Source organism: Molossus molossus, unplaced genomic scaffold, assembly GCF_014108415.1.
Source record: "Molossus molossus isolate mMolMol1 unplaced genomic scaffold, mMolMol1.p scaffold_m16_p_9, whole genome shotgun sequence".
Classification (NCBI taxonomy): Eukaryota; Metazoa; Chordata; class Mammalia; order Chiroptera; family Molossidae; genus Molossus; species Molossus molossus.
Genome location: NW_023425403.1, coordinates 23,385,895 through 23,395,373, shown reverse-complemented (window position 1 = coordinate 23,395,373; position 9,479 = coordinate 23,385,895). Strand labels below are relative to the sequence as shown.

At 36.1% G+C, this 9,479-nt stretch overlaps 1 pseudogene; it reads left to right on the top strand.

Annotated features, from left to right (window-relative positions):
- Window positions 1-755: 755 nt before the first annotated feature.
- On the top strand, window positions 756-8,219 carry LOC118623038 (annotated as a pseudogene).
- Window positions 8,220-9,479: the final 1,260 nt, after the last annotated feature.

Here is a 9,479-nt window from a genome sequence, read left to right as displayed (position 1 = left end):
CTTCATTGTGATTACTGGAAAAATAATAAGTGTCATCAACCAAGATATATATGGATTGAAATATAAAAATGATGTAGAGATATACATACACCATCACTTCAAACAAATGGAAAAAGTAGAATAAAATATAACAATTTAAAATTTTGGAAATATACCATAATGGTATGAAACTAGAAATCAATCACAAGAAAAGAAAAGAAAAACCTGAAAGGTACACAAAGACATGGAGGCTAAATAACATGTTACTAAACAATGAATGGGTTAATAAGGAGATCAAGGAAGAAATCAAAAGACACCTTGATACAACAAAAATGAAAACATAACAACACCAAATCCATGTGATGCAGCAAGAGCAGTCCTCAGAGAGAAATTCTGGCATTATAGCTTATTTTAAGAAGGAAGAAAATCTCAAATAAATAATCTATCTTTACACTTAAAGCAACTTGAAAAAGAATAACAAACAATGCCCAAAGTGTGTATAAGAAAGGAAATAATAAAGATTAGATCAGAAATAAATAAAAGAGAGTCTAAAAAAAAAAAAACAGTACAAAAGACCAATGAAACCAAGAGCTGGTTCTTTCAAAAGATAAACAAGATTGACAAAACTTTAACCATACTCATCAAGAAAAATAGAGAGAGAACCCAAATAAATAAAACCAGAAATAAAAGTAACAATTGGCACAAAGAAATAAAAAGGGTTATAGAAAAATATTACAAACAACTATATGCCAACAAATTGGACAATCTGAGATGAAATGAATAAATCTCTAGAGAAATGCGATCTTCCAAAACTGAATCAGGAAGAATCAGAGAATCTAAAGAGACAGATTATAACTTGTGAAAATGAAGCAGTAATAAAAAATTTCCAACAAACAAGTCCTAGTCCAGGTGGCTTTAAAGGTGAATTTTATGAAATATTCAAAAAAGAACTAACACCTATTCTCAAACTATTCCAAAAAATTCAGGAGGAGGGAAGACTCCCAAACTTATTTTATGAGGCCAGCATTATTCTAATTACAAAACCAGAAAAAGACACCACAAAGAAAGAAAACTATGGGCAAATATACCTGATAAACATAAATGCTAAAACCCTCAACAAAATGCTAGTAAACCAGGCCCTGACTGGGTGGCTCAGTCAGTTGGAGCATAGCCCCATACACCAAAAGGTTGCAGGTTCAATTCCTGGTCAGGGCATGTTCAGAAGACAAGTAATCAATGTTTCTCTCTCTCTTTCTTTCCCTTCTTTCTTGCTCTGGAATCAATAAAAATATATCCTCAGATAAAAATTAAACAAACAAAAAAATAGCAAATTGGACCCAGCAATACATTAAAAACTTCATAGATCATGATCATGTAGGATTTATTCTGGGGATGCAAGATTGGTTGAATATCCACAAATTAGTAAACATGATATACCACATCAATAAAATGAAGGGTAGCCCTGGCCAGTTTGGCTCAGCGGTTAAAGCGTCGGCCTGCGGTCCTGAGAGACCCGGGTTCGGTTCCCGCTAAGGGCACGTACTTCGGTTGCAGTTTGTCCCCGGCCCTGGTTGGTCATGTGGGTGGCAGCCACTCGATGTGTCCCTTCACATCGATGTTTCTCTCTCTCTCTCCCTTCCTCTCTCTCCCTCCCACTCTATCTGTACAAAAAATGGAAAAATATCCTCGGGTGAGGATAAAATAAATAAATAAATAAAATAAAATGAAGGGTAAAAACAACATGATCATTTAAAAAATGCAGAAAAAGCATTTGATAAAATCCAGCACCCATTTATGATTAAAAACTCTTAGAAAAATGAGAATAGAGGGAACATACCTCAACGTAATAAAGGTCATGTATAACAAACCCACAGCCAACATTATATTCAATTGGCAAAAACTTAAAGTGTTTCCCTTAGGATCAGAAATAAGACAGTACTTATTTAACACAGTACTGAAAATTCTAGCCACGGCAATCAGATAAAATAAATAAATAAAAGGCATCCAAATTCAAAAGAAAGAAGTAAAACTGTTATTATTTGCAGACGACATGATACTGGGTACAGAGAACCCTATAGAACCCACCAAAAAAAAGTACTAAATTGATAAATGAATTCAGTAAAGTAGCAAGATACAAAATCAACATCTAGAAATAAGTTGCATTTTTATACATCAGTAATGAGCTATCAGAAATAGAAACAAAAAAAAAATCCCACTCATAATTGTTTAAGAAAATCTATAATACCTAGGAATAAATTTAACCAAGGATGTAAAAGACCTGTACTTGGAAAATTGTAAGACACTGAAAAAAGAAATTGAAGAATATACGGATAAGTGGAAGCATATACTGTGTTCATGAATAAAAATAATTAGCATCATTAAAATATCCATACTACCCAAAGCATTCTATAGATTCAACACAATTTCTACCAAGATACCAATGGTGTTTTTCACAGAACTATAACAAATATTTCAAAAATTTATATGGAACTACAAAAAAACCCTGAATAGCAATAGTAATCTTGAGAAAGAAGAACAAAGTTGGAGGAATCATGCTACCTGATATCAAACTGTACTACAAGGTCACAGGAATCAAAACAGCATGGTACAGCATAAAAACAGACATATAGATCAATGGAACAGAATAGAGCCCAGTAATAATCCCACACCTTTATGGTCAATTAACATCTGACGAAGGAGGCAAGAACATACAATAGGGTAAACACAGTTTATTCAATAAATGATGTTAGGAAAACTGAACAGATAATATCCAAAAAATAAAACTAGACCACTTTCTTACATCACACATAAGAATAAACTCAAAATGAATTAAAGACTTAAATGTTAGATTTGAAACCATAAAAACTCTAAAAGAAAATGTAGGCAGTATAATCTCAGACATCTCTTATAGCAATATTTTTGCCCATATATCTCCTTGGGCAAGGAAAACATAAACAAATGGGACTATATCAAACTAAAAACTTTTACACAGCAAAATAAACCATCAACAAAATGAAAAGGCAGCCCACTTAATGGGAGAAGATAATCATAGTGATACATCTATAAGGGGTTAATATCCAAAACATATAAAGAACTTATACAACTCAACACCAAGAAAAGAAACAATTCAATTAAAAAATGGGCAAGGGATCTAAATAGATATTTCTCCAAAGAGGACTTACAGATGATCAATAGAAATATGAAAAGATGCTAAACGTCACTAATCATCAGAGAGGTGCAAATTAAAACAATAATGAGATATCACCTCAAGCCTATCAGAAAGGCCATGAATAAATCAACAAACAACAAGTGTTGGCAAGGATGTGGAGAAAAGGGAAACCTTGTGCAGTTAGTTGGAATGCAAATTGGTGCAGCCACTATGGAAAGCAGTATGAAGTTACCTCTAAAAATTAAAAATGGACCCAGCAATTATACTTCTGGGAATATAGCTGAAGAAACCTGAAAAACTGATTCAGAAGAATATATGCACCTCTATGTTCGCTGCAGCATCATTTACACTAGCCAAGATTTGGAAGCAGCCCAGGTGTTCATTAGTAAATGAGTGGATGTAAAAGCTGTGGTATATTTACACAATAGAATACTACTCAGCTGTAAAAAAGAAGAAACTCTTACCCTTTGTGACATTATGGATGGACCCGGAGAGCATTCTGCTAAGTGAAATAAGACAGTCAGAGAAAGACAAGTACCATATAATTTTACTCATGTGTGAAATCTAATGAATAAGATAAACTAACAAACAAAACAGAAACAGATTCATAGATACAGAGAACAGACTGACAACTGTCAGAGGTGAGGGAAGTTGGGAAAATTGGGTAAAAAAGGTGAAGGGATTAAGCAAAAATAAAATTCGTACACACAGACTGCAGTACAGTGATAACCAGATGGGGAAGGGAGGTGGAGGAGGTAGAAGAGGATAAAGGCAGGATAAATGGTGATGGGAGGAGACTTGACTTGGGCTGATGAACACACACTATGATATACAGATGATGTATTATAAAACTGGACACCCAAAACCTATACAATTTGGGGGAAAAACAAATAAAAAAAAAATTGGAAACGTAAACAAACTTGACACCAAGAAAGGAAAATCTTCATGTGCTAGAAACCAAAGGAGCCTAAAGTCACAACAGTATGAACTGAGATCAAAACACCTCACATTACTGTGGAAACTAACGTGTGCCTTAAGAACTAGGGAACGGGACACTGACGCCTGTGAGGAGGGGCGTCCAGGCCACAGGGATGCAGAGCTGCACTGCTAGCATGAAGCTGAGTCGCTGAGACTTAGCCTGTCAAACAGAGAGAGACTAGGAGAACCCCACTCGACACTGAGGAATGTGTCATGGGACTTCCCTCCATTCAGGACCACATTCTCAGAAAGAGTCTGAATTCAGGCCAATGCTAATTGTAGGAGTGGGATCTGAATTCGCACACTCAGAGGATATATGCACTCCAAACCAAGGAATTCACGTTAAAGACTGGTCCTGATTTTATCAGTAACCAGAACAAAACCATGTTGTAAGGATTCTTCTACAGACCAGATTTATAGCTATGACTTCTATGGAAAATGGCCATCACTGAATCTAGGTTCATAACCAAATACTATAATAAATGAGGAGATCAAATACGATTAGAAACAATTATAGAAGTGCAAGTAGTGGTAGAAGCTGCAGCCTAAACATTAAAAATAATAAACCAATATGAAAGAAGCTTTGAAAATATTAAGTTTAAAATATTTAAAGAGATAAAGAAATAGAAACCTAAGGCAAATATAAGACAGTATGAAAAATTGTCAGAGTTCTAAAATCAAAGGGAATTCCATAAATGAACAATGCAGTCAGTGAAATTAAAATATCATAGAAGGATTTAACAGTACAAAAACAAAATTAATTAATTAGAAGAAAAATTTCAAGAAAATCGCCTATAATTCAGCACATTGAAGAAGAGCTGGAAAATGGTAAGATAATAAAGAGACATGTAGGCCAGAGGAAAAGATAAAGGTGTAAAACACATCAAATAAACATTTGTAATGGAGAAGAGAGAGAGAAAGAGAGTGTTTTCAAAGAACTAATGAAAAAGAATTTTCCAGAATTTCAGAAAGACACATTACAAGAAGCACACCAAATCCTCTGCAGAATAAATAAAAATAAAACTATACCTATACCTATAATATACTTGAACTAGAGAACATCAAACTTGAAGAAAAAATGTAAAAACAGCTACATTTGTTTTAGTATGTTGCCATTGTTTTTTTAAATGTAGTGGCTCCAAAAAGATTGGAATTTATTATCTTTTCTCATGTAGTAGTCTAAAGCATCTCTGTCCAAAAGAAGTGAAATGCAAGCCCCATATATAATTTTAAACAGTGTAATAACCATATTTCAAAAGAAAAAAAAGTTTGCTAACCTTAATATTTTACTTTATTTAATGCAATATATTTAAATATTTCAATGTCATCAACATAAAATTATTAGATATTTGACTTTTTTTTTTTACCAAATATTTAAAATTTTTTCCATTTACAGCAGATAGCAACTTAGATACTACATTTTCCTTGGAAATACTTTATCTGTATTTGGATTTTACAAAATTTACTGTCGAAAGAGTAAATTAAAATTGTTTCAAACACTTAAAAAAATTTTCAAATCATAAATCAAACATCAATGTCTAAATTTATTAGTTAAAGTGAAATAATATTGCACGTTTATTTCTTTAAAAAAAATTTTCTTTATTGATTTTTAGAGAGAGAGGAAGGGAACGGGAGAGAGAGAGAGAAATATTGATGAAAGAACATCGACTGGCACACCCCCCAGGGGATCGAGCCCACAATCTGGGCATGTGCCCTGATCAGGAATTGAACTGGCAACCTCTTGGTGTGTGGGTCGATGTTCAACCACTGAGCCACACTGGCCGGGCTCAAGTTTATTTCTTTAGATGTGCTTACCACATTTCAAGTATCCATGGTCACATGTGGTTAGTGGATACAATTTAGACAACATAGTTCTACAGGTAAGTGATCTAGAACTAACTGCACATCTGGTCCAGGGCAGTTATAATTCTTTGCATCCTTGTACGTGAGGAGAGGGAAAGCAGCTCGGAATCCATGTATAATTCTGAAGTACCCCCCCGCCCCCCATTAAAAGAAGTGTACTTACATTTCTTTGGCCAGTCTCTGCAAGAGTTTCTGACAATCGGTAGGTCCTCAAATATTTGTTCAACCCCACTCATTTCCACTGGTCTCTAGGCAGGCAGCTGAGGCTCCTGTCATCGCTGTCCCTCCGCTGCTGCCGCCCCCACAAGGCTTCGCTGTCGCCAACACCACCTCTAGCGACTCATCGCACCCGATTCTCTCCACTTCGTTCCCCACCGACCGCAATCATTGACGCCGCGTCGGGCTATTCAAGTGATGGAGACCGCGGCCGGGATCGAGGATTTGGTGCACCTCGATTTGGAGGAAGTAGGGCAGGGCCTCTATCAGGAAACAAGTTTGGAAACCCTGGGGAGAAACTAGTTAAAAAGAAGTGACATCTTGATGAACTTCCCAAATGTGAGAAGATTTGTATCAAGAACACCCTGAGTGGGCTAGGCACACAGCGCAAGAGGTGGAGACATACAGAAGAAGCAAGGAAATTACAGTTAGACGTCACAACTGCCCAAAGCCAGTTCTGAATTTTTATGAAGCAAACTTCCCTGCAAACATCATGGATGTGATTGCAAGACAGAATTTTACCGAACCCACTGCTATTCAAGCTCAGGATGGCCAGTTGCCCTAAGTGGATTGGATATGGTGGGAGTAGCACAGACTGGATCTGGGAAAACAATGTCTTATTTGCTGCCTGACATTGTCCACATCAATCATCAGCCATTGCTAGAGAGAGGTGATGGGCCTATTTGCTTGGTGCTGGCACCAAATCAGGAACTGGCCCAACAGGTGCAGCAAGTAGCTGCAGAATACTATAGGGCATGTCAATTGAAGTCTACTTACATCTATGGTGGCACTCCCAAGAGACCACAGATACGTGATTTGGAGAGAGGTGTGGAAATCTGTATTGCAAAACCTAGGAGACTGATTGACTTTTTAGAGTATGGGAAAACAAATCTGAGAAGAATCACCTACCTTGTCCTTGTTGAAGCAGATAGAATGCTTGATATGGGCTTTGAACCCCAAATAAGGAAGATTGTGGATCAGATAAGACCTGATAGGCAAACCCTAATGTGGAGTGCAACTTGGCCAAAAGAAGTAAGACAGCTTGCTGAAGATTTCCTGAAAGACTATATTCATATAAACATTGGTGATTGGAACTGAGTGCAAACCACAACCTTCTTCAGACTGTGGATGTACCATGATGTAGAAAAGGATGAAAAACTTATTCGTCTGATGGAAGAGATCATGAGTGAGAGGAAAATAAAACCATTGTCTTTGTTGAAACCCAAAGAAGATGTGATGAACTTACTAGAAAAATGAGGAGAGAAGGGTGGCCTGCCATGAGTATCCAGGGTGACAAGAGTCAACAGGAACATGACTGAGTTCTAAATGAATTCAAACATGGAAAAGCTTCTATTCTGATTGCTACAAAAGTGGCCTCGAGAGGGCTAGATGTGGAAGATGTGAAATTTTCATCAGTTATGACTACCCTAACTCCTCAGAGGATTATATTCATCGACTTGGAAGAACTGCTCACAGTACCAAAACAGGCACAGCATACACTTTCTTTACACCTAATATAGAGCAAATGAGCAACCTTATCTCTGTGCTTCATGAAGCTAATCAAGCAATTAATCCCCAATTGCTTCAGTTGGTTGAAGATAGATGTTCAGGTCTTTCCAGGGGTAGAGGAGGCATGAAGGATGACTGTCAGGACAGATACTCTGTGGGCAAAAGGGGTGGATTTAATACTTTTAGAGGCAGGGGAAATTATGACAGAGGTTACTCTAGTGTGCTTAAGAGAGATTTTGGGGCAAAGACCCAGAATGGTGCTTACAGTACTACAAATTACACCAATGGGAGCTTTGGAAGTAATTCTGTGTCTGCTGGTGTACAGACCAGTTTTAGGGCTGGTAGTCCAGCAGGGACTTACTAGAATGGTTATGATAGCACTCAGCAATATGGAAGTAATGTCCCAAACATGCACAATGGTATGAACCAACAGGCATATGCACATCCTGCTACTGCAGCTGCGCCTATGATTGGCCAGCCAATGCCAACAGGATATTCTCAATAAGACTTTAGAAGTATATGTAAATGTGTGTTTTTCATAATTGCTCTTTATATTGTGTGTTACCAGACAAGATAGTTATTTAAGAAACATGGGAAATGCAGAAATGACTGCAGTGCAGCAGTAATTATGGTGCACTTTTTTGCTATTTAAGTTGGATATTTCTCTACATTCCTGAAACAATTTTAAGAGGGTTTTTTTTGTACTAGAAAATGCAGGCAAGTGTTTTCACAAAAGTAAATGTACAGTGATTTGAAATACATTGAATGAAGGCAATGCATGGCCTTCCAATAAAAAATATTTGAAGACTGAAAAAAAAAATATTTGTTCAAAAACAATTTTTATATAGGCTTCTTGTTACCCACCACTACATTATGGTCACACTTAAGTCTCTTTTCTTAGCTATAAGAGTAAGAAATCTACTATCTCATATCTAGCAGGTTTAGACAATTTCTTTCTCTGTAGAAAACCTGTAAAAGGTCCCTTAGGTAAGCAGATAAAGTACAAATTCCTTAACATCTCTTTTAATACAATACACCCTCTAACTACTTTCTGTAACAGGAAAGAGCCTGCACTCAGATTTATCGATATCTTTTGGGAGGATGTTTATCTAAAGGGGTAGGAAAGTCCCTCCTTTGGTACAAGAATTCCCAAAAGTAGTTGCATGTGTAAATTTTGATATTAAATGTTGTCAGTAATACAAACATAATGCAGTATGTAATTAACATAAAATTTATTTGATTCCTATAGGAATCAAAATTTTGTACAAACAATTCCAAATAGCTCTGTTGGGTATTACATATTTGATTTTTAGACAGAGACTGCATAGCCAATTGTACCAACTCAAGTCCACACATGAATCTGGTTATACACATTTAATACCAGTTTTTATCTGACTAAACAGAGAATATAAAGCAGAAGGAAAACCTCCACAATACTTTCAACCCTCCTCCTCCAATAGCCACAAAACCTCCTGCAGTAAATGCAGTAAATCTAATCTAGGCTACATAACACTGCTTATGCATATTTTTTAAACTTGTCTTTTCCTCATAGTTTATAATTTCTGTCTTCTTCTCTAGTTTATGAATTTCAGGAATGCAGGTAGTATATCTTAAGAGTCCCTATGCCTAAATAAAGTGCAGATAATAATGCCTATATTATCTATATCCTAAGAAAGAGATAAGGGTCAAGAGGCCATGTAGATTTAAGTGTATTTTAGAAATTGAAAAGTTTTAGGCCATTATCAATATAACTTGGAGGATAAAT